General features: G+C 47.0%; 1 pseudogene; it reads right to left on the reverse strand.

Annotated features, from left to right (window-relative positions):
- Positions 1-13,905: 13,905 nt before the first annotated feature.
- LOC144947455 (aerolysin-like protein) lies at positions 13,906-14,846 on the reverse strand (annotated as a pseudogene).
- Positions 14,847-20,289: the final 5,443 nt, after the last annotated feature.

Genomic DNA, 20,289 nt, shown 5'->3' on the forward strand with positions numbered 1-20,289 from the left:
AAGGCCACCCCACAGAGACGATCACCCCTCTCTGTTACCTGTGTTGCTCTCGCTATGTATCTTGGTGATATCTGTCTGCTAATATGTCTGTCTATAGTTTTCTGGTTAGATTTTGTCGCTATTTCATTATACCTGATGATGATTGCTTGTGTTGCAATCGAAACGTCGTATTCTATTATTTAATTTAATTTATTATTTTATCTTTAGACGTGACTTAGCCGAAAGAAACAAATAATTATTCCTGCAGTCACGAAAGTTCTAAAATTAAGATTGAACCACTTCTACGGGGAAGTTTTAAGCTTATCTTTTTTCTCTCTCTCTGGCGACTTGTTTTCTCTGCCTGTGTCCTCTCTTTAGATTGTTCACACTTAAATTCTAACTTAGCAATCTTTAAAATACGTAATCAACCAGGCTATGCGTTAATTGTGTGTTGACCGACCCTCTGTGTTGTATTACATTACATTTCGATATTTTACTAGGTTATTTCATTTTAGTGTGTCCTTCTCCTGATTTTCAGGCTTGCTTGCCGTGCCATCGCATTCGCAGCACCACGTCTGTTGACCACTCATTGATATGCTAATTTGTTCTCTAACCCTCCTCCCTCTCTCTGCCTCCGCCCCCCCCTCTGTCTATTTAAGGCCACCCCACAGAGACGATCACCCCTCTCTGTTACCTGTGTTGCTCTCGCTATGTATCTTGGTGATATCTGTCTGCTAATATGTCTGTCTATAGTTTTCTGGTTAGATTTTGTCGCTATTTCATTATACCTGATGATGATTGCTTGTGTTGCAATCGAAACGTCGTATTCTATTATTTAATTTAATTTATTATTTTATCTTCAGACGTGACTTAACCGAAAGAAACAAATAATTAACCCATAGAAAACCCATCCAGGAGCGGAGGAGAACACACAAACCCCACCCACAAAAAGAAACCGAGTCAGAAATCGAACACAGGACGTCTAAACTGTGAGGCACAAGTGTTACCACTCTACCACCCCGCCTATCTAATTGAATCCACGAATTGAAATAGAATTGGGAAAAAAAGCTCCGCGTCAACTACAATGAAAGTCAAATAGTAATGAATTTGAATTATGACAAAAGTTTTGCATCAGAATGCCTAAAGATATGATGTATAATGTAGTACATTTAGTAAAACATATAACCCATAACTGGTGCATTAGATTAATCTGTAATACCAGTCGTTCCCAACCAGTGTGCTTGATGTGCACACCTCCCAGCCTAATTACTTGTCTTCATTCCCTGACCAGCACATAATCTACTGCGAATCATGCCTAACTTTAATTTACAATCCCTGTTCGTACCCCCTTTGGAGATGTTACACCAGACAGCCACTAACAGAAGCTTAATACAGTAATTTCTCCAAACGTGTAGGTTCCACAGTCCCAGAGTGTCAGTCCACTTTATTCCCAATAACTCGTTTGGTTTGATCGACTACTTTCTACTTCTTAAAAAACCTTAAAATAAACAGACCATTAAACTAGACGTGACAAATGAAACACTACAGTAAAGCAGACAGAGGTTACGCATCAAGCCATATGACACAATACAAATGAGAAAGACATGCAATGCACGTGTAAGATACACGACATAGAAAATTAAACAATGCAAATTAGACAAACAGCAGAGACAGCACATAAGATGCAGGGCATTTTAGATGAGTTATTACGAATTGGATATTAGATGTGCAAAGGGAATAGGGAGGATATGTTAAACAGTAACAATTGATGGCGAATTAAAAAGTAAATAATCATGAGCATCCCCACGCTGAGAAACATGCAAGGAAAGCAATCTTGCGAGCAAGCTGTTACGAGTAGCAAAACCATGTTGTGATAAGCAGACGTGTTGCGTAAGAAGTACCGATATAGTTGTCTCTTCTCTTCCATCAGCTGTCAACAGGTGGTTGACAACGAGGCTAAATGAAATAGTTCCTTTAATTTCGGTCACTGGACACGACATTCGCTATGCCGTGAGGTATGGTGAATTGAATATTGGCTTGGCAAAATTGATCTGTAATATTTAACGAATAAATTATCAATAAATAACCGTGATAGTGTTGATGTATTGAGCCACGACTTAAGCAAACCTTGTTTGGCTTTGTAACAAGGATAGAGGGCAACAGATTACCAACAGTGGCTTTGTACCGTAATGTGAAAGGAGTAGAAAGTAGAGGTCGACCGTGAATAAGGTGGGTCTATAACACAACAGAGGACCTCAAACAGGAAAACGTAGAACTGTGGAAAGAGATATCCATGGCCAGGAGTCGGAAACCAACATAACAAGAAGAGACATTTTTTCGAATTCGGTAAAAAAACCCTCAATATTTTAAGAGCCTCAATGCAAGCGAATATCAGACGGGACTTAATAAACAACGTCACAAAGTAGTCCTTCAAGGGCTGCATGCAGCTCCTGAGCCTCAGGTTGCCAATCCCTGCCCACTGGAAAGACAGCCGACATTAAATTCAGCCTCATTTTCGACTGCCTGTTGACAGCTAACGGAAGTGCAGAAGACAACTCTACTTACACTACACGTCTACTTAACAGAACGCATTTCACTTATTATGAAGGCTTGCTCACAATATTTTTCATTTGACTCGACGTGATTATAGCCATGATTATTTAGATCTTTATTAAGTCATCAATTGTTACCACCGCGTTTCCCCATCTAATATTCAAAATTTGTGTACTCATCTCAAATTCTCTTACTCGTATTTACTCTCTGTGTTGTTGGTCTAATTAGCCTTCACTGCATTTTATATATGTTGTGTATTTTCCATGTTTTTATGCCTTGTGTGCATTATTTGTTTCATAGGTCATGATTCACATGATCTGTCTGTCCGAGTCGTAGTGTCTAATTTATAATGTCCTTTTATTTAGATAGTATTTTTGGGGGTTTTCTTTGCAAGCGGAAATTCCTTAGCCAACAAAAAAAGCATCATGGGGAAGGAAGTGGGGTGGCATTGCTGTGACTCTGGAACGTCAAAGGTCGACAGAAGTAGCCACCATTGTGATTGGCTGGCTGGTCTGTCATCTGGCAAGGGAAACATATTTTTTTACACTAAATCAAGCGTCTAGCAAGTTTTACTTGATTTGGTTAGCCAGGTCACCTGGTGCATATGTGATGGGTGGCGGCGCACGGACAAGAGACTAGTTTTCACCTGTGATGACACTCGTCTAAGGGCAGTTTGTCTTCATTTGGTAGACAGGGCACTACTGGCTCATGCAGCTTTATGGAGCGAGGGGAAAAGGTTGAATGTATCCCAAAAACTCAAAGGAAAGTCCACCCACACCCATACTCTCACACTTATGCCCTCGTGCATTCTCGAACTCACATGCACTGAGAAACAATGTTGTCTCAGCTACCGCTAGGCTGTTCTGGAGAGCTACACTGGGGTATTGCCACAGCGATTGACACTAGAACACATCTCTTCCGGTCTATGATACCTCAGACCCGAAGTAGTTGTGGTGCTTCTTGATGCATGTGTAATGCGGGCGTAAGCGACCTTCCGGATGTGACGTCACGGGGGGTGGAGTCATGTGACGTGGGGGGAAGGTTCGGGTCCTTAAGCGGGTAAACCGGAAGGGGAAGTCAGTCGGGGTGTGAGCGGAAAAGAGTGAGGCCACGCGGGCGAGTGAGAAGAGGGGGGGCACCGACGGCCATCGGGAGCCAACCCCGAAGACAAGAGGAAGCTGCGGAGTGGTGTGCAGCTGCAGAGGAGACAGCCAGAAGGGCTGCGTGTTAGAGGCAGCGGTGTGGCTGCCAGGTGGAGCTGCGGAGAGAGAGAGAGAGACAGCACGAGGCTGTCAGAGCTGCGGAGAGAGAGAGAGAGACAGCACGAGGCTGTCAGAGCTGCGGAGGGAGAGAGGGAGACAGCACGAGGCTGTCAGAGCTGCGGAGAGAGAGAGGAGTTGCAGCGAGTACAGCCAAGGGGGGCTGTGTGAGAGAAACAGCAGCGGGGCTGCTGTTGTGGATCGGGCCGACATTGGAGTCAGCACCGTGGAGAAGCTACAGAGTAAAGACAGCCGTGTGGGTGTACAGCACGAACCGAATAAAGGACACTGAGCCAGACATCGTGGTCCAGTCGTTTATTACACTGGTGTCGGAAGTGCAACGGCATGTCGAAACAAGTGAGGAAGAAAGTTAATCCGGCGCCTGCATCGGCTTCTTCGTCCGACGACGACGAACTCCCTCCAACCACGGATCCTGTTGGGGTGGTGGAGGAGAGCCCGGCTGAGGCGACCACGGGAACGGGAGTGGAGGATGTTGGCGCGGTGGCGGGTCCGTCGACATCATCAGACGCGGATCAACGATGGCAAGCGATGGCGGTACAACTGGAGGCACTTAAGGACGTCCTGGCGCATCTGTGCCATCTCGTCGCGCCAGGGACGATGGAGGACGCAGTTGGTGCTCCGCGGGCCGCCACGTTGCCTGTCCTGCCGCCGCCATTGCTCACGCGGCAAGAGGCCGCCATTTTGCGCGCTCCGCGGCGCCAAACCGCCATCTTGGCCACGCCGCGGGCCGACGCCATTTTGAATTTGCCACCACAACCACCACCATTGGAAGACGGCGGGAAGAGGAGTCGGAGTCGCCACCTTACAACGGTTAAAGAATTTTCCGTCGGTGGGGACTGGAGCGCGTTCGCCTGCCGCTTCTTGGCGGCGGTACGCACAGCAAGATGGACCGATGCGGAGGCTTTGGAGGTGTTGCCGACTCTCCTGGACGACGAATCTGTCCGATTCTTCCGTTCCATAACGACCGATAAGAAGGCAACTTTATGTGGTGTTTTTCAAGAAATGGCCGATGCTTATGAGCCACCAGATGATGCGCATTGGCGATTCGCTCAACGACAACGAGCACCAGAGGAGTCGCCCGTGGCGTTCAGGGGTGCGGTGCTGGAGCTGGCCATGGCAGCTTATCCTGAGACGCCACAGGACCTGCTCGAGCCTCTCATATTAGGGAAAATGTTGGAGCTGTCTCGGGATCTAGGGATCCCCATGCCTGTGTGTGGGCATGAGAAGCTAACTTCCCGGACGGCTGCTAAGTGTCTCGATGCGCAATTCAACCTCCGTCGCTGGAAACAAGTGACGGCGTGGACGGGGGGGCCCGTCAAAGAAGGGGATGCGCTGTGGTGGAACCCTGCGCAGGCTGTCTATGTTCCGGATGACCGGGGCCCTCAACAGCTGACGGCCGCCTCCGCTCCATGGACGGGACGCGGCGGGCCGAGACCGCGCGCGGCGCTACCAGAACGGGGCCGTCAGGAGGCAAGGCCTGCGCTTCGGCGCAACGAGGCCGAATGTTTCCGCTGCGGGCGTAGGGGCCACTACGCCAGAGACTGCTGGGCCCGCTTCCCGGCTCCGCCGCAGCAGGAGGCCTCGGCACCGGACAAGTCGGCTAAAGATCCTCCGAAACAGGCATGTCGGCACGCACCAGACACTCGGCAAGGCTTTACACCTCACCCATCACCGTCGTTGCGCCATCCTAACGTTGTGGTTAAAGCATGCCCTTCGATGGGGCCTTGTCGCTCGGTCACGCAGTGGCGCAAGTTGGCACGGAGAGTCGTCGCGGCCGCTACGGGCTCGTCCACTGTACCGGGGTCTATACAAGGGGTGGACGTACGCATTTTGGTCGACTCCGGCGCGTCTGCGACTATTATTTCGGATGTCATTTTCCATCTGTTGGGCATCCCGCCGGGGGCTGTGCGTCCGGTTTATGGGTCGTGAGTCGCTGCGAACGGGGGTAGCATGGGTATCGTGGGTCAGGTGGATGCTAAGATATCTATTGGGGATGTGTCGGCCTCGGGTGTTGTGTTGATATCGAGATCTTTGGCGGTTCCTTGTTTGTTAGGCACCGATTTTTTGGCTAAGATGCCCATTTTGATCAAAATCAATGAGAATTGTATTGAACTGCCGGGGGCCGTCAAATCTCGTTTCTGCCGTCGCCCTGGGGGCGACCTGCTTCGGCCGTACAAGTGCAGGCGCTGTCCGTCGCATCTGTGGACATCCCACCTGGTACACAGATGCTTATACCCTTGCGGTATCGGAAGCCCCTGCCTGATCGGCTAGGAGCAGTAGGGGTCTTGTTGTCACCGTCCGCCACGATAACAACCGGGTTGGCGTTAGTGGGGGCACAGACCATTGTCCGGCCGGATCAATTACCGTTTTTACAGGTGCTTAATGCGGGGGGAGAAAACATCCGTGTCCCGGCCGGTACGGTTGTGGCACATGCCACTACGGCGTTTGCGACCCATGATTGTCCGCATAGCCGGGGAGTTGTTGCTGGGGTTTCCGAGCCAAGGAGTTCGGATGATCGTTGGGTTGCTGATTTATGTGACGGAAATTCTTCCCTGTCCATGGAGCAACGTGGTGCGCTGCGTAAATTGTTGTTGACATATTCTGATGTGTTCAGCTCCGATGATTTGGATTTGGGCCGCACTTCGTTGCTTTACCATCACATTGAGACGGGCGATGCTGCCCCTATTCGATTAAATTCGCATCGGATGAGTCCTGCGGAGCGAGAACACGTACGGGGGGCAGTGGAAGACATGTTGGCTGCGGACATTATATCGCCATCTAACAGCCCATGGGGCGCTCCGGTCGTCTTGGTTAAGAAGAAGGATGGCAAATTGCGATTTTGTGTTGATTTCCGCAAATTGAATAAGATATCGGTGGCAGATGCGTACCCCCTGCCGCGTATGGATGACTCCCTCGACGCATTGTCGGGGGCTAAGTTCTTTTCCACACTGGACCTCTCTTCGGGATTTTGGCAGCTTCCCCTTGACGAGTCCTCACGGGAAAAAACCGCATTCCGTACGCCGCAGGGGTTATTTCAATTCAACTGTCTCCCGATGGGATTGAATGCGGCCCCTGCTACATTTCAAAGATTGATGGAGCTCGTTTTGACAGGGTTGCAGTGGGAGACGTGTCTTATATATTTGGACGATATTATTGTCTTCAGCCGCACATTTGATGAACATTTGACGTGGCTGGAGACAGTGTTCATGAGGATGCGTTCTGCCAAATTGAAATTCAAACCAAAGAAATGTCACCTACTGCAACGGTCCGTCCGCTATTTGGGGCACATTGTGAGTGCTGAGGGAGTGTCCACGGATCCGGAAAAGACGGCGTGCGTCCGGGATTGGCCGACTCCGGCCACCGTGGGGGATGTTCGGCGGTTTTTGGGATTTGCCTCGTATTACCGAAGATTTGTGCCGGGTTTTGCGACGATTGCGAGGCCCTTGCATCTCCTTACGGGTAAAGGACGGAAGTTTGTTTGGGGACAGCCGGAGGAGGCAGCCTTTCGGAGTCTGCGTGATCTATTGGCCACGGCCCCAACATTGGATTATCCCGATTTCGATCACCCATTCATTCTTGATACAGACGCGAGTGACACAGGTATTGGGGCGGTATTATCACAGTCTAAAGAGGGTGTAGAGCGTGTCGTGGCGTATGGTAGCCGAGTCTTGACTCCTGCGGAAACCCGCTACTGTGTCACTCGCAGAGAACTATTGGTGGTTGTTTTTTTTCCTACGGCAATTTCGACCATACCTCTACGGTCGTTCTTTTATTGTGCGTACGGATCATGCGGCCTTGCAATATGCCCTTAAAATTGACCAGCCATCCGGACAGTTGGCACGTTGGTTGGACACGCTACAGGAATTTTCCTTCCAAATTCAACATCGGAAGGGAGTGCGCCATGCGAACGCTGACGCACTTTCCAGATTACCGCGGCGCGCCCCTTGTAAATGTGAGTCGGGGACGCATAGGTGTTCGCCGATTCCAAACCCCCCTCAGCCGCTTACGTTGGCCGTCGAGAAGTCGGACACTCCGATGGAACCGGGACCGGCTGACGGGGTTTTGAACCTGCCGCGGTCTGTCTGGATCCGGGAACAGATGATGGATGAGTCGTTGGTGTCCTTGCGGAAGCGGTCTGCTAGGGACAATGGGAGTCCGAGTACGGCTATGGGGCCGCAAACCGCTCTCCGAGATGGTCTGCTTATGTGGCGGGAGGGGTTCCAGGAACGTTGGCGCCTGGTGGTACCAACGTCCTTGCGATTCGAGTTGATTAGAACCCTCCATTGTGACACTCTCTTACATTTAGGGGTGCAGAAGACCTTGTTGACGTTGCAACGTCATTATTTTTGGCACGGCATGGCGACAGATGTTGTAGGGCACGTGCGCACATGCCCTGCGTGTGCACGACGTAAGCCGCCGAAACATCCTTACGTGCCGCCTCTCCAGTCGATTCAGGTGTCTCGAGTCAATGAATTGGTGGCACTGGACATATTGGGACCTTTTCCACCATCGGCGAGGGGTAATAAATATTTGCTGGTAGGGGTTGAGTACCTCTCCCGTTGGCCGATGGCCTGGCCGTTGCCCGATCAGTCGGCCGCGGCCATTACCGACGCCTTTTTGTTTGGGTATATTATGGATAAGGGGGCGCCTGAGAGACTCCTCACAGACCAGGGCAGGAATTTCTCTTCTAAATTATTGGCGGAAGTGTGCGCGGGCCTTGGGACTAAGAAAGTACGGACATCCCCATACCATCCGCAGACGGATGGTATGGTTGAACGGCTGAACAGGACATTGTCTGCCATGCTTTGCCATACCGTGAGTGAACAACAATCAGATTGGGATCTGCACATCCCCGGGGTGCTTTCGGCGTACAGGATGACGCCTCATGCGGCTACAGGATATTCGCCGTTTTACCTTATGTATGGTCGGGAAAACGTGCCGCCGGTGGATGTGCAATTGGGAACTGGGGTGAAGGGACCTCGTAAACCACTTCCTGAATACATTCAGGACACAGTTCGCCGAGTCACGGAGGCGCGGGAGAATGCCCGCGTGGCTACGGCCAAAGCCCAGGCCCGGAACGAGCGATATGCGCGACGGTCCGAGGGGGAGTGCCCTTGGAAGGTTGGGGACCTAGCCTGGCTTCATTGTCCACAGGTACGTCCGGGGACCTCGCCGAAATTGCACAAACCCTGGCATGGTCCCGTACGCCTCATTGCGGTTCCCAACCCACAGTCAGCACGCGTCCAGATTGGGTCTCGTCGCTGGGTTGTGCATACGTCGCGCTTGAAACCATATGTTGCTCCCTTACATGATGCGTCATCCCCCAATGTTGCCTTGCCGGGGTCTGTTGCTGCTGACTCTCCCCTGCCTGCGTCCAGTGATATTGCTAGAGCGCCTGTCGTACCTGTTCCAGACAGGCCGGCCGTGACATTGCGGGGGACGAGGGGCCCTGCTCGGAGGACGCCTGCCAGGTCTGCGGGACCTTCGAGCCCTGCAGCCCTTCCGACCCAGCTGCGGGCACGGTCACAGGACAAGCCCAAGACTAACTCTTTAGGGACACGGGACGTCGGTGGACTTCCAGCTGCGACAGGGGGATTACCCCCTGTCATTCCTCGACTTTCATCGCGTTCCCGTTCTGCGAGTAGGCCGCCGACCGTCCGGGACGGGCCGGCTACCCGCACACGTTCCAAATCGCTTACGTTTCGTTGATTGTTGCTGTGTTGTTATTTTTTTTCTTACAGTTGTATTTATTGCATGCTTTTTGTACGTTCGTTGATGTTAATTGCGTTGTTGTTGTTGTTCTTGCTGTTACATTTTATGCTTAGTGTCCTTTAGGGGGGGAAGCTCGGTTCGCCGCATTACGATTTGCTATTGGTCAGCCGAGGTCGGCTGGGATTTTTCTACGGGGGAGGGTGGTGTAATGCGGGCGTAAGCGACCTTCCGGATGTGACGTCACGGGGGGTGGAGTCATGTGACGTGGGGGGAAGGTTCGGGTCCTTAAGCGGGTAAACCGGAAGGGGAAGTCAGTCGGGGTGTGAGCGGAAAAGAGTGAGGCCACGCGGGCGAGTGAGAAGAGGGGGGGCACCGACGGCCATCGGGAGCCAACCCCGAAGACAAGAGGAAGCTGCGGAGTGGTGTGCAGCTGCAGAGGAGACAGCCAGAAGGGCTGCGTGTTAGAGGCAGCGGTGTGGCTGCCAGGTGGAGCTGCGGAGAGAGAGAGAGAGACAGCACGAGGCTGTCAGAGCTGCGGAGAGAGAGAGAGACAGCACGAGGCTGTCAGAGCTGCGGAGGGAGAGAGGGAGACAGCACGAGGCTGTCAGAGCTGCGGAGAGAGAGAGAGAGACAGCACGAGGCTGTCAGAGCTGCGGAGAGAGAGAGAGACAGCACGAGGCTGTCAGAGCAGCGGAGGGAGAGAGGGAGACAGCACGAGGCTGTCAGAGCTGCGGAGAGAGAGAGGAGTTGCAGCGAGTACAGCCAAGGGGGGCTGTGTGAGAGAAACAGCAGCGGGGCTGCTGTTGTGGATCGGGCCGACATTGGAGTCAGCACCGTGGAGAAGCTACAGAGTAAAGACAGCCGTGTGGGTGTACAGCACGAACCGAATAAAGGACACTGAGCCAGACATCGTGGTCCAGTCGTTTATTACACATGGACCATTTGCATAGTCCGGTATACTTCGTCGCAGTCAGTGGAGTGCAGATAGCTGTGCACATCGCCATGCCGCAGCGAAACAGCCACACGCCAGCAGTGGCAGCTGACATCTGATGAACGACAGCCCCGTCAGAGTGCTGACACAGTCGCGGGCCGTTAATCACAGCACAGCGACGCTTCTGGTATCAGCGGTGACGAAGTGTAGATGCGATCTTCTCATGGATATCGACAGCGAAGTATTCTGGTCCCATCAGGTGCCAGCTGAGCATATCATTGCAATAGTTCCATTCATATCGCGCTTTTCATCAATGATCTCAAAGCGGGGTACAGGACACAGCAGCAGCAATCATAATCTTATAAATACATTTACTAAATGTATCTTCACCATGGTGATAGTGCATGGATTTGTAATTATCGAGTTACTATTTACCCCGAGTTGATTCCGGTTTGTGACTTGATTGGCACAGTCCAGTGCAGTGGGTGTTCTCTCCTCTGTGTGGATATATAATGTCTGCATTAACCACAATACTTGTGTTCAGAATGCAAAACAAAAACATACTCGGATAATACATGCATTGTCTTTGATACTGATTGGTCCACACCAGAGACAGCTTTCTTTTGAGCCTAGTCTCAAACAGTGTTAATGCAGACATGATTCTTTTGAAAACGTTTCAGTTTGGTGTTTTAACATCTTAACAACTGTTTTGTTGCCAGAAAAAAGGGGAAAACCATTTTTTTTTCAGTTTCATTTATTTGGTATAGCCCTGTGAACCATTCGGCTCTTGAATCGGGTGCAACCGCAACAAACAAAAAAGAAAAAACATGAACAAGAAAACATCTTAAAGTGACTATGCGCAAACACAAAAATCCTGGAAAAAACTGCAAAAATCTTCCAGAAAAAAGCACCATACACCAACGCTCTGTGCAAAAATCCCAGTGGGATACATCAAACAACCACAAGACAACTTAGATTAAAGCCATCATTTTGCACCTTTAAAGATTAGCACATTAAATCTGAACACAAGATCATTCTTTGCAGCAGTCATCCGTAGCGAAACATTTTATTTTAGGCCTCTGAATAGCAGTGGCAGCTAGGGGTGTACAACTCCTCTAGACCAGTTTTGAGTGAAGATCTTAAAGGTAGTAATTCAAGTTTCAGTTTATTGGCAATAGCATTCCAGACCCTATGGGCATCAATAGCGAAGGTCCTTCCTCCAGTATTTGTACGGCAATAAGCAATGTGAAGCTGGTAAATGAGCGAAGACCTTAGGTTCAAATTTGTTCTTTGAAACATAGAGGAGATCCAGCAGGTAGTCTGCGGATCTTTTTTGTAAGTACATTGTGAATAAATAAGATCACATATTCTTATACTTTTTGTACTGGTAAAGGAGGTCCCATGATGTATCATTAGTTTGTATCATTAGCTTGAAACAATTGTTTGATAAATCATTCATTTCAAAAATATCACAATAACATTTTCTGTTTCAATGTTGAGGGAATAATTCCTCTATTTTGTTGGCTCTCAACAAAACACAAATATCTACTAATTCCTCCCAAGTTCACTTTCGTTTATTCTGAGGCACGGATTTCGTGCAGGCTCAGCATAACCGCCAAAGAACCGCAACAACACTTCCATTAAATGATGGCACCATGCAGAGACCATCCAGCAGTGGATTTTTCAATGTCTGCTGATGATTATTACTTTGTCGAGGAGGTGTTGAGGTGTCTCAGAGGTTTGATTGATGAGCTGGCACTGCTAAGGTCCTGGATTCGAAATCAGGTCAGCACTCAGACCTCTGAGCGATGTGGCCATATCTCTTTTTCGAGAATCGAGAATATAGGTTTATCATGCGCGATTGAAATTATATTTAAAAAACAAGATCTCACTTCTGCGAGTTATCCGTACACATACTAGCTTACGTTTTGATAACTGTGATGGAAGGGGTTATCTCCGTGCAGTCATTCCTGACCGGGTTGAGACCATCAACTCACCACAATTGACTGCAGTTTTATTACAGGCGAATGCCTGGATTCGGACAAAGTTTTCAGTGATGCTGGCTCAAAGGGTTATGGGTGTGATAATGATGATAGTGAATGAAAACACAATCCAATGTATCTTTTAAGATATTTTATTTTGCATCACAATCCCAAAGCATTGCATAACATGCAAATGACTAGTTGCATTCAATTTCCTACAATAAAAGAGCATGCAATTGTAATCTAAATACATGAATCCAGATGGTGGTGCTGATGAAAGTGATGGTACTGCAAGAGCAATTCTTGAATTTTTTGGTGTCACCTTTGGATACATTGTTTCTAATTCGAGGCCAGTTATCATTTTTTGTATTTTCATTGTAGTGTTAAATGGAAAACAAATATGAGCGTTTCTGAAAATAGGTGTCCCAACACAAATTAAGATTGGTTGATTGTTTGGGGAATCTTTATCTTTCCGTCATCGTTTTGTTTGGTATCATTCACACGTGGATGTCTTCTCTCTACAATTTTAGTAGAAATGTTGGTCAAGTCCATCGATTATTCTGTTCGTGGCAGCATGCAGAAACTGTATTGTCAAGATATATTTTGTATTATTTTGCCGTGGAGAATGTCCTTTGCTGTGTGCTCTTCACCTTCTCATTTCTGAAGCCCATAAAGCTTCACCTCTTTTACCTCCTTCCAGTCATTTATGTCGGTCATCCAACTTGTACTTTGATGTATCGAATCCCTCCAGATTTGCACTCTACCGATCAGCGTTGCCTATGCCAGTTTGTATTGTCTTGTTACATTGCCCAAACCACTGAAATAAGTTTTCTTCCATTTGCTTTTGCTAGTCAGGGCATTTATAGTTAGATTGTAAAATCCAATATTATGATGATACCCTCTGCAGTGTTGGTTTGATCTGGAACTGTTTGTGTTGTCGTTTTGTTGCCTTGCCCAAGTTTGCATTTAGTTTTGAAAAATCGGCAAAAAATGTACGTGTGCTATTCGTACATTTATACTTTATTTATTGTTATTTCTAAATGATATGTTTTCGCTACTTGCTTACCATTAATCTACTTTGTACTCCTATCGTGTTTTGTATTGTTTCTTGTTGTAATTTGCGAACTCGTTCCTACTGGACACCTGTAAAAAAGAGATTCATTGATCGTCGGATTCCTCCGGGATAAATAAAGATTATGATAATTCCATTGTGATTTCTGAGCGAACAGACTAAATTATGTACAGTTGGTGCAATAAAAAATTGTTGAAATAACTATCTCCGTGTTAATTATTTTTTCACCGATTCAAAGGTTCCTTAATTGCACCAACTGAACTCTCCCAAATGGCATATGTATTGCATCATATTTTATATCGCAGGTTTCAATGAACTATTAAATAAAGATTGGCAGCGTTGAATGCAGCATGCAGCTAGTAAAGCGCAGCACGTGCGTGTTTTTCAGATGCCGTTTCACTTTTCCTTTATTTCTGCAGTCGCCTTGGTGTAGGCGAGACCCGTGTAGACACCCTCCATTGGGATGTCGTAGGTTGCGCCGTTCAATAAGGACATGCGCACCGTACCCTTGTAGGGGACGTCGATTTCCGCGCGACCAATATTGACGTCGATCACCGTGGTCTTGCGTGGAAGAACCGTGACATCGAATGAGAGGAGCTTGGTTTTCAATTCTGAATTCTCCACGGCGTGTGTACTCTCGGTGCCAACGGTAAACTAAAGCCACTTTCAACGTCCACGACATCCGGAATGCCAGCTGAGACGCTGATGCTCACCGTTGTCTCCAGCTTGTTTGAGATCGACCAGGAGGAGGTTTTGGTCAAGGTCTTGGAGGATTAAATTTGATAGGTTTGGGGGACAGAATCATTATTCTTGAAACTGACTGATTTTATCTCTTCCATCTGGACTTTTGGAAGCTGCTTGTGCAGTGTAGGATATGTCACGTTGATCAATTCTGAACATTTCACCGAATTGATGAAGAGGAAGCCCATGCAGTCGATGTCTGAACCGCCTTTGCCCTGAATTCCAAGGCAGATCCCAGAGCGGATATCGACCGGGTACTCTGTCTTTAGGCCCCAGTCTGTCATCTTCACGAATAATTCCCTGCCTTTGCTTGTCCTGAACTTGAAGGCGCCCATGCGTGAGCCAGCCCCATTCCCCCACAGTGAGAGTGACGAAAACAGCTCCCCAGGCTGGAACACAAACTCTTTGTGAGATCCCGAGGTATTACCGTACTGTGCAGACCTTCCGTCCGTCAGCCAGGCCTTTACGCACTTGATCTGCCACCCTCCAACCCACACCCAGATTTTTTCCAGCGTTGCTCCATTTTTCCTCCCATCAAGACTGAAGCTTGTTCCTCCTTGTCCTCCACAGGTGTGTATGGCCAATGCATAAGGCATTTTCTCCTTTCTTCCTGCACATTACAAGATACAGATTTGTTTTAATTATGAAATGAATTTCAAACATTGTGATATTCACAGTTTTGACTTTCAAAACCACATTTTACTGACACATTTGTAAGAGTAATGCACTTCTAAATTTGCATGTCGACTCAGACGTTATCGACAATTCAATAACAAACATCACTATTGCGAAAAAACGGTGAAAAAGCAGTACATCATCATGTTGGGAAATTGTAAAAAACACACATTGGATCAGATTATTAACTGATAATGGCTAATTTACAGCTAAAGACAATGAAGAGGAGCGGACAGTGACAAGGTTAGATATTTTACAAGAATAACTGTTTGAGGTTAAGAGAGCCTTGTCTGCAAGAGAAATACAACTTCTCTGAAATTAACTTCGACACGACACAACACAGTACAGCAAACCCGTACTCTTTGGTTCTTTCGGTAAAGTCACGTAGGTGAAAATAAAATGAAAGATAAAACAACTAAATTAAATCACGACGTTTCAGAGGCAACACAAGCTTCCGTCATCAGGTGGGAAAACCACAGCAATTTGTTTTTACTGTAGTGGGCAGAGAGAGATGTATGTGACAAGCGATTATATAAGGTAAGAGGTGGGGGGGGGGAGGGAGCCAGGGAGGAGGGATGCAGGGGGGGCGCCATATCGAGTCGAGGTTTTGCTGTTTTGGGCCAAATGTATTTAGGTACTGTTCGCCGATTGTGCCCCTGTGGCTCGACCATTCGCAGTTGATCTTGAGATTCCTGTATGCATGGTAACTGTACTGCTTGCGATTATGCTGCCATGGAAGTACACAATGCGCCATCTTGTACCCATCTCATCGCCCAAATGGCCCGTCGCGGTGTCCTAGGCTACGTGGTGTTCCTAAACTCCAAGGGGGGGGGGGGGACAGTGAGATTCAACCACGCACGATTTTAACTTCCCGTAGTGAACCGTACGGTACACGGTTACCTATACAGTATTGTACACTACATTTTGTTTTCATTCTATTTACTTTAACACGTAGGCTTTCACGACCAATATCATTCTTAAGTCAGGTTTTTTGTGGTAGATCGCATAAATATATAAATGTGTCGTTAAACCTGCCACCACCCGACACAGACAATTCGTAAGGCTTGTCACTTGAACAAAACATGCCGATTGGTTACCAGTAGAGCACACCGGTGTGTTGGCTTTGGGTTTACGCACACCGGTTTGTGAATGATTAATTATTGATTCATCCTTATCCCTTAACTCTCCCGGTTTGCTCAGTCATTCGGTTGCATCGGTGATGCTCCGGTTTAGAAATAATTGTCACATTGCTGGTGCCCATGATTAGTGTTTGGCACGTAGCTTCTGGTCGCTGGACAACCAACTCCTGGATCAGATGCTGATGATGGAGGAAGTCAGAAAGGAGGTCAGAGAATTAATGTCGTTCAATTCAAATATCAGAAACAAGCAACGTGTACTGGAAGAGAAACTTGCCTCCCTGCAGGAAGACTACAATAACATACAATCACAAAGTACCATGAGAGAGATCAACAAACTGGAACTAGAGAAAGTTTGAATGACCAAGCCATCCTTTTATATAAGAAAGCCAAGATCCCCTTTCATGATCCTTCTCCCTCTGAAAGGACATCCTGGCGAGGATGTTTCAATCTCGGGGGAACCGGACACATATCGTATACGGCCGAACTTTCGATGGCGTTCCATTGGATAGGGGCACAAACAAGGCTATCCCTTCTCGCCGCTGATATTCAAAGGGCTATCGAATCCTTTACTGAGAGCATTCCGAAATGCCAACAGGTGGTGGGGGTGAGAAAAGAGACAGAAACATAAAATCAATCTATTAATGGATGACGTCATCATCACCCAAACAGATCCAGCATCTTCGATCCCTGTATTATTGTTCCTGGTCAAGGAATACGGGGAGTTGTCAGAGTTGATGCCCTTATCCCCTGCTACCCCGAAGCCACCTGAAGGGCTTTCACCCTCTCGCCCTTCAGGTGGTGCCCACTGCCCATTAAGTATCTTTAGATACATCTTCTTGGTTCTTTCGGTAAAGTCACGTAGAAGGGAAGTAATAAAATAATAAAAATAAAACATAATAAAACAATTATTATTGTTTTATTATGTTTTATTTTTATTTTTATTATTTTATTACTTCCCTTCTACGTGACTTTACCGAAAGAACCAAGAAGATGAATCCCTGCAGTCACGAAAGCTTTAAATCGAAATATCTTTAGATAATCGTCCCTTCCTATCTCGCATCTCTCTTCAGACAAATCCCACCCCCCAATAATCCAGCAAATCAATATTTCACTGGAGACATGGACAGATATTAACCTTTCCCTTTCCAACAGGGCACACCTACTCAAGATGATGGTATTGCAGAAGCTCCGTTACCATTTACGAATAGCCCCCTCCTGTATTCAAAAAGCTTTCTTTAAGATGCTTCATTCACGCATAGCCTCATTCATATGGAATCACAAAATAGCGAAAATTTACTTTAATCCCCTTACGCTACTTAGGAGAGATCGGGGCTTGGCCCTTTGCAGATTTCCTAAATAGGATAAAGCAATCGCTTTCAGAACTTTAGTCAATAGATCAACTCGAAAAATAAGGGGACATGGAAAAGTGGGAGAAGGCTCATTGAGCCCCTGGTTATTTACTGGGGTTACCTACGCTCCTATCAAAGATAGATCCAGGGTCGTGGAACCATTATTCACGGTTTGTAACACCTTGGGGAAATACAACCACAGGCGAATCTCATTTCACTCCTTCATACGTAGACATATGCCTCTGTGGGGCAGCCAATCACTAACAATAGAAAGCACAAGGGCTAACTGGACTGGCTGGAGAGCGACAGGCTTGGAAATGGTGGGGGACCTTCCAAATAAGGATACCAAAATATCAGGGATACCATCTCCAAAACTACAAACAAAAACTTTGACCGCAGCACTAACCCCATCTTGGATGGTCTGGTAGACAAAAAGGAAGTTAAAAGTTTGTACAGGCATAGCACTAGATTTTTATGGAGATTGAGACCGGGTTAGAGCCAAAACTAGAAAGCTGAGGGGAAAAGACTGCTGGGACAGGACATTCTTCACCAGAAATGGACTCAAATATGGTTGGGCTCAGACAGCAGGCCGCAGGTCGCTTCTGCTAAACATTAGTTCAAATTCAGGCATGGGTCCTATCTTACTAATGACAGGACAGCCAAATTCACACATTCATCTCTTAATTGCCTTAGATACCACAAGGCATGGTACAGACGTAACTGAATGCCTTTTGGACGTGCCCAGATATTTTAGAATTTTACGATAATGTAACGGATTATTTCAATCGGAACTTGGGCACAGAGCTGAGCCCTCAGTGGACTCAACTCTGCGGGGCTTTTAACCAAGAGGGCTATCGGTACGCCAATGTGCCTTACTGCAAACCGGCTATATTGTAGCAAGAAAGACTATACGAGCAAATTGTTAACATCAAGAACCCCCTCTTGGGGACTCTGCACAGAACTCTCTTTGCCTTTGCGGGAGTGGAGCACCTTAACTAAGACCTACAAGGGATATAATTAAAGAGGCAATGTGGTCCCCGTTTTTAGTGAACCTGCGTGAATAAGCAGAATTGTAAGGAGCGGGGCAAGGGGGTGAACTCTGGACACTGAAACATTGTAGTAGGCACCGTTGCTCTTAGGGGAAAATAAGAAGGATAAGCCCAGACATCATGCTTATGTTACTTTGTTTCCTGTCCAGTTTGGTTAAATTACTCCCCTTCCTCCCACTTTTCCTTCTTCTTCCCCTTCCCGGTTAATCTGCTGCTCCCCATCGTTGCCTCTACTGTGGTAGTCAGCGAGCCCAAGGGCCACTAGACGGGTCCCCATTTGAGGGTTTTTTGTACCGGGTTCGACACATGTTCGTAATTTGCATCTCCCTCTGTGATGGCCATGTTCTGGACTCTTGAAAAAAAAGACATGCATTGGATAAATAAAGGGTGGACGATTGACACAGGACATCAAGAGTAGTGTTTTTCTTCTTCATGTGATGCAGTGTGGATAGCAAAGAGAGATAGAGAGAAACAGGAAGAGAGCAAAGTGATGGAGGAGGCACGAGTATTGTGCAATCGACGTAACTTTTAGACAGACAAGCATGATGAATGCATTTGTAGGTAAAGTTTTTTCCTGAACATTTAAACTAACGTTGTATTATTGTCGATTGAGTTCACATCTTTATGTTTTCGGAGTTGCTTGCTGCTGATGCTGTTATCAGTTGTTTTTTTTCAATGATTTCGAGACATTACCTTACAGAACGGATTTGTAATGAAAATAAACACAGAAATTTGATAGCATCTTGTTTATAATATAGGTTTTTGGGTCAGATCGCGTTATTTATCAATGTGTCGTAACCCTCCACCACCCGACACGGCCTAACAGTAAAAAATGTGTCACGTTTTTCAAAGTACAAAATAATTCACTTATTTAGCCCACCGGTGTGCTGAAGAGAGAATCAACAGCATTTTAAAATTTCAGTACGACGTTTCGCTGCTAATTACAATCAGCTTCATCGGGCAATGAAGCTGATTGTAATTAGCAGCGAAACGTCGTACTCAAATTTTCGGGCAAAGAGACCTCATTAGGTAACGCGTGTTGGGCTGAAACACGCGTTCGATAACTCCTCGTTGGGTAAGGATTTCGTGTAATTGTATTCTGTTGGTGTACCCAGAAAATCCTTACTGACTCTCAAGATACATTTTCGAAAGGGCCTCTCTAAGTTTCACATTAGGGGGCGATTTAGCTGCTCTGTGTAATCCCAATTGAGTAATTTGCAGATACATTTTCAACATTGGATTGTTCGGCCACACCAGAAACATTAAAACATAAATTGTGAAAGAAGACAAACAGAGAACCCATAGAAAACCCATCCAGGAGCGGAGGAGAACACACAAACCCTACCCACAAAAAGAAACCGAGTCAGAAATCGAACACAGGACGTCTAAACTGTGAGGCACAAGTGTTACCACTCTACCACCCGCCTATCTAATTGAATCCACGAATTGAAATAGAATTGGGAAAAAAAGCTCCGCGTCAACTACAATGAAAGTCAAATAGTAATGAATTTGAATTATGACTAAAGTTTTTCATCAGAATGCCTAAAGATATGATGTATAATGTAGTACATTTAGTAAAACACATAACCCATAACTGGTTCATTAGATTAATCTGTAATACCAGTCGTTCCCAACCAGTGTGCTTGATGTGCACACCTCCCAGCCTAATTACTTGTCTTCATTCCCTGACCAGCACATAATCTACTGCGAATCATGCCTAACTTTAATTTACAATTCCTGTTCGTACCCCCTTTGGAGATGTTACACCAGACAGCCACTAACAGAAGCTTAATACAGTAATTTCTCCAAACGTGTAGGTTCCACAGT

This window comes from Lampetra fluviatilis, chromosome 45 (assembly GCF_964198595.1).
Source record: "Lampetra fluviatilis chromosome 45, kcLamFluv1.1, whole genome shotgun sequence".
Lineage (NCBI taxonomy): Eukaryota > Metazoa > Chordata > Hyperoartia > Petromyzontiformes > Petromyzontidae > Lampetra > Lampetra fluviatilis.